This window comes from Oxyura jamaicensis, chromosome 15 (genome assembly GCF_011077185.1).
Source record: "Oxyura jamaicensis isolate SHBP4307 breed ruddy duck chromosome 15, BPBGC_Ojam_1.0, whole genome shotgun sequence".
NCBI lineage: Eukaryota > Metazoa > Chordata > Aves > Anseriformes > Anatidae > Oxyura > Oxyura jamaicensis.
In genome coordinates this window covers 2,276,339-2,282,125 of record NC_048907.1, presented here as the reverse complement: position 1 = coordinate 2,282,125, position 5,787 = coordinate 2,276,339, and positions in this window count along the sequence as shown.

Below are 5,787 nucleotides of genomic sequence, written 5' to 3'. Positions count from 1 at the left end.
CCTCGTGCCGTGGAGCGAGGTAACGTAGGCGTAATACTAATGGCAGGAACGATAAACATGAGCTCCTAAACTAAGAAAATAATGATAAAAAAAGAACGTTTTCTTTTGGGAGGTGTTCAGAATTGGTTTTCCCAGTATTTCAAGCGAGGACATCTTCAGAAATGCCTTTTTCTGGAGGAAATGAATCCTGTTTTTCACGGCTGTGGCATTCTCGGTGAAAGAAGACACACAGCGTGGGGAGGCCGCGGGAGGTGCCAGGGCTGCGTGGGGCCATTTCTTTCCCAATTTTGAGTAAAAATGGACCAAATTCCTCCCTGGTGTAGTGACATTGGCATTAGGCAGGCTGGCAGCAGGTGAATTTGGGCCGAGTGTGTCCAACGAAAAGCCACAGCACCTGTCTGAGCATCAGCTTCATAAGCAAACGCCGCGTGAGCAGCTGAAGAGAATTTACGTGACACGCTGAAATTAGCAGGTTACGGCAAATAATGAGGTTCCTGCACCTCCTCCTCTTCCCCCTCCTCTGCATGGACGTTGTCTCTCTGTGTTGGTCTTCTCGCTTTGGGAATTTTGCTCTTAGTGGCTGTTTCAGAAAGATTTTCCCTGCAGACATCTGCCCCCCCCCAGGTGTCCCAGCAGTGGGGCGCGGGACGTGCCGTGGGGAGCGCCGTGTCCCCCGTCCCCGTCCCCTCGTGGGACTCAGGGGATGCGCGGCCCCGTCCTCCCCGCACAGGGAGATGAGGGGGACAGGGGCTTGATCTCAGCCAGGACACGTGGTGGCCGGTCGGGGAAAGCAACATCCGACCAACTCGAAAGGCAGTGGGAGATGGTGTCTGTCGACAGAGAGAGTCACTGAATTTAATACAAGGAGGCTCCGAGAGCCGCACGGGCTGCATCAGAGCGCGGCGAGCCTGCGCTGGAGATTAAACCTCACATTTCATTTTTACACACTGCGCTTAATCCAATAATGATCCCGCGTTACAAACGGCAATAATATCTTTCAGCATAGTTAATCAGAATAGACTTAATGCTGTCACTATTTATTAACCTTTGTTGAAAAGCAAGAAGTTTCCGTACTAATCTGTGATTGTTGCTCTTGTCAGGCTCCGTCAAGTGCAAACCAGCTTTGGCATTCGTTGCGGCAGGGGGGAGGCTCGGCGCCGAGCGAGACGCGGAGCCCTCGTCCCTGGGATGGTGGGGACACGGAGGGGGCTCCCAAAATCCGTCCTCGGGGGTCTCTTCCCACATCCCACCGCCAGTTCCGTGTTGGCAGGGCCAAGGGCATGCACACGGGAGGGGTTTTGCTATCCCATGTTCTCCCGCTTGCCTCCCGTCGCAGAGTCCAGCCTGTGCTGGAAGCGGCTCGTAGGAGCACCTGGAATTAATGAGGCAGCTTGGTGCTGGGCAGAAATCGATGCTTCCTGCATTAATTGCGCTGTGTTCCAGCTTTGTCTTCTTATTCTGAGTTATGTAGTTACAGCCAGAGATGTCTCTCTTCGGCAGCAGCCCTCGGTCCTGGGGGTCCTGCTCTCTGTGCCTGCCCTGCCTTGGGAACGTGCAGCAGAGGGGAGCGCGTTTTGACCGTGTTTCTGCCCAATTTGCAACTGCTTTTTGCTGCCCTCGTGGTGGGCAGGGTGTCCACCCCAGAGGAGCCTGGCAAGGAGAGCGGGGAGGACCCGCAGGAGCCGTGGCCTCGTGGCGAGCACAGGGGAACACGACTTGGGTGGCTGGGTGGGACATCGCTCTCTTGTCCCTTCTCCCTCTTGTCCCTTCTCCCTTGTAGAACAGGAAACCAAAAAGCTCAACACAAATAAACCCCCAAAACGCCCACTTTCTCCCCAGTTCCATCATCCCACATCCCCAGGAACCTGTGCACGAAGCACCCACAGGATGCGGTTGGTGGCATGCATTTCGGGGACGTCAATCTCTGTCCCCTGGACTGGTGATGGACTCATCGAGGTGGCTTTGGGTTGCAGAGGCAAGGACTTGGGGTCCTTCAGGAACATTTATTTCAACCTCCCCCCCTCCCATGGTCCAGTGCCACCGGGTGCAACGCTGCTGGTCCCAGCTGTGGTTTGTAACTGGAGGCGGGCGGGAGGACGAGGCTTGGCCTCTGATGGAGGCTGCTATCTCCTTGCACAGGGGGCTGGGTTTGCATTTTTGGCTTCTTAGCAGGATTATTTGGGATTTCTGTAACAGAGCTCACTGAGAGCCCAGCTGCCAGCCCCCCGAGGCCGCAGTCCCACTCTCAGCAGAGCGCGTGTTGCCACCGCCTCTTATTTTTAGGGTGGGCGAGCCCCAAGTGTGTTTTGCTCTTTTCTCAGTCCCTTGGACAGGTGCAGCTATTTCACATGCAGACACAAGGATCCCGCTTTGCTAACATCACTGAAGCCTAAACATGGTATTTATATTTTTAGCAAATTGTTCTTTATGGTATTGATTTACATGTAATGCAGTCCTTGCATGAATAACTACCATAAATCTGGGAGCATTTATCATCCAAAGGAGCGGCAAACTCAGTCAAATTCTTTATTTGTTAGACACGATTATGGAGCTTGAACTGCAAGGTAGAGAATAAAATGGGAACCATATTTTCTGTAAACAGCTCGGAGTTCCTTGCAGCGAGCTGATTGATGCGTGGTAAGAGGTAAGGGTTAAGATAATTTGGCGAAATGAAGAAGTATGGAATAAATTACAATAAATGGAATCTTTGATCTGGACTGTCGATATCAGCGGTGGTGCATGAGTGGGTATTTTCTTCCTAGCCAGAGAAATTAACTTTTGAACTTAATGGCTACAATCTTTTTCTCCCGACTTTCATCCTTTGTGCTGACGGGCAGCGGGGACAGGCGGTTATTTGTTACCCTATTGATAGCCGAGCGCAGGAGAGCCAGGCTTTGTGTGCCCGGGGCTTACAGAAACTACTTCCAGTCTTGTTCGGGTTTTGTGAAGCCGTGGTCATAAAAAAATAGAAGGAAAGAGAAAAAATCCCAGCCCCTCGTCCTTGTGCCTTGGCTACGCAGAGGTCTGGAGCGTTTCTGCTTCTAAATTTAGCCATGTAGGAGACGACGGGCTGTCCACTTGGGACTTTTAAAAAGGCTTTCACAGTAACTCTCGAGAGCCTGATGCCTTTAGTCCTTAACTTTAATTTAAAATAAAGAAATCTGCCCCGTTCCCCTCCCCCTGCCCCATTATTCAGCCCGAGGCGCTTTGCAACTTGCTTGTGGAGCGACGATGCACTAAGCTCTTGTAATTTCTTAGGAAGATATTTATTTATTTGTTTTAATAGAAGGAAAATCAAGTCAACGCTCAAGAGCGTACGCAGCAGTTTACCGCCATAGGAGGAATTAATCAGTCTATAAAGTTCAAAACGTACAAAGAGGGAAAAAAAAAAACACACCCCGACTGATCAAACACGAGGCTCTTCTCTGAGATGTGAAGATAAAAGCCTTTTCCTCCGCACGCTTCCCCGCTATTGGCAGCCAGTGGGGTCAAGATATATTTTTTTGTTGTTATGGAAAGCCAGAGATAATTAATGTTGTTGAAAGAGGGCTCTGGGTTCGGCGTCTGGCAGGCGAGCCCCCGAGTCTGGGATCTGGCAAAGCCGCGGCGAGCGGAGGGAAAGTTCCCCGCAGAGGGAGCTGCCGATGTAACGGAGCAATAAATAATACGGGGAGATTAAAAAAAGGCCCTTTGGAAAGCACCGCGGAGCTGCTGCTGCTCCAGGACGGGGCTCAAGCCGCGGGGTCCCACCTGTGCCACGTCTCCATGGGGTCCCGCGGGACCAAATTCCTCCGAGTCCTGGCACCGGGAGGTACCCGAGGAGGCTCCGTGGCCCCGTTTGCCACGTGCTCGATGTCTCCCGGCTCCTGCAGCTCGTTTGGATGTGTCCTGTTAGGGCGCTCGTGCTAAATCTGCCCTGCTAATCGATAGATGTATGGTCACCCAAGCCGTTTATGCATCTCTTCTATCAAAGCCGTGACAACGAGAGATCAAGACGTGAGCGGGCAGGCTCATACATCGAACGCTGTTTAAAAAGCAGGATGAATTAATTACCGCCATTAATGACCGGGGATAGACTTCAGGAGGCTGCAGCCAACGTCTGGGAGCCTCGAGCGGGGAGAAAACCACGTCGGGGAGCCCCCGCCAAGCCCCGTCCCCGAGCATCCCACGGGCACGCCGCCGAGACGTGCCCTCCGCACGGGGCTGGGTTTGCCCCATCCGGCCGCTTCCTCAGCTCCTGCTAATTAGCATTATTTTTTAATTGCTTGGGGGTGTTGCTGTCCTTTCCCAGCCCCCGTCGGAGGATGCGGCGGAGCTCACGGCCCCGTGTCCGTGCCGGTTACTTGTTATGCAGCAGCACCAGAGCTGCTCTCAGACAGGGCTTGTCAGCTGTAAAAGGCACTGGCAGATTTTATTAGTTGACAGAAGGGTGTTTTGTTTTTTTTTTTTCCTCGTGAAAATATTAAAAAGTCATTTTAGTTTAGAAACCTAATTTTAATTCAGTTAGGTTTTAATTTAATTTAGGTTTTAAATTCATTTTCCGGCAGAACTCAATTTTTCAAGCGTAATTTGATGCCGTCAGTGGGCATAATGTTTAATGCCCTACCTATAAATTGCGGGGATGGCTCTGAGATGATTTACAGGATCCCGGCTGATGGGGCCGCTGGATGAGGCCGTGTCCCAGCCCCGCACGTTGCCCAACGTGGGAGAGGACAGGAGGAAGGGGATTTATCGCGGCGGCTGCTGCCGTTACCGCCAGGAAGACGGGAGAATTATCGAAGGGATTGAATTATCAGAAAGCAGCACTTGTAGTTACCTGGATCACCTGCAGCCGGAGGGGATTTGTGTTGTTTTTTCCCCATTTTTCAAATCGGGAGAGGCCCCCGTGGAACGCAGCGGAGTCACACAAAACGCCGTCCCGGTTCCATCCATCCGTCCGAGCGTTCTGTCTAATTACCGTACGAGGGGAGTCTTCAGAGCATGTATCGAACATCATAAATGGGGATAAGATGATTCTGGTAATGGCTTAATGAAACAGGTGAGGCAGTTTGGTCTGTCTGCCCATGTCCCTGGGCCGCGGCCAGATTGATTTGGCAGGGAGCAGCCCCCCGGGTGCTCGTGTTGTTACACATCGGAGCGCGTGTCCATTAGGAGCCTTTGATTTTCCTCCTGCTTTTGGCTTCCGAGGAGCAGCCACTGGCTCATTTCATTAGCTGCAGGGCACGCCGCACCCCTGAAGTTCTTGCAAGGTGGAATTTCTTTATTTTGGGGGGGAAAGAAATGGCTGCTTACAACCTCAAACCCACGGCACGCTGAGCTGGGTGGGGAAGGGCTGCAGAGAGCAATTGGCAGCAGGAAGATGCTGGAGACCTCAGCATCCCATAGTAGCTGAGATGTGCAGGGACCTCTGGGTCCCTCTGGTCCCACCCTGCCCCAGCAGGGCCACCCGGAGCAGGGTGCCCAGCCCCACGTCTCGGGGGCACTGGGGGATCTCCAGGGAGGAGACAACCCCTGGGCAGCCGGTCCCAATCCATCCACTTCCACCTCCGTCCTTGGAGGTCTCCAAACCCCAGAGGGATGTGGTTCAAAATGATCCAGCTTGGGGGGTGGCTTGGGCTGGCCCCTCCCGAGCTGCATTTTTCCCTAAATCTGTGATTCTGCCAGCCAGAATCTTGCTGCCAACCTGCAGTGGCTCCGAGCAGCCTGGTGGCGTTTTGAGCCTGGCTCCCCCAGAGCCGAGGTGCCCAGCGTCCCCTCTCCCTCCAAACCGTTTGGTGCCTTTGGTCC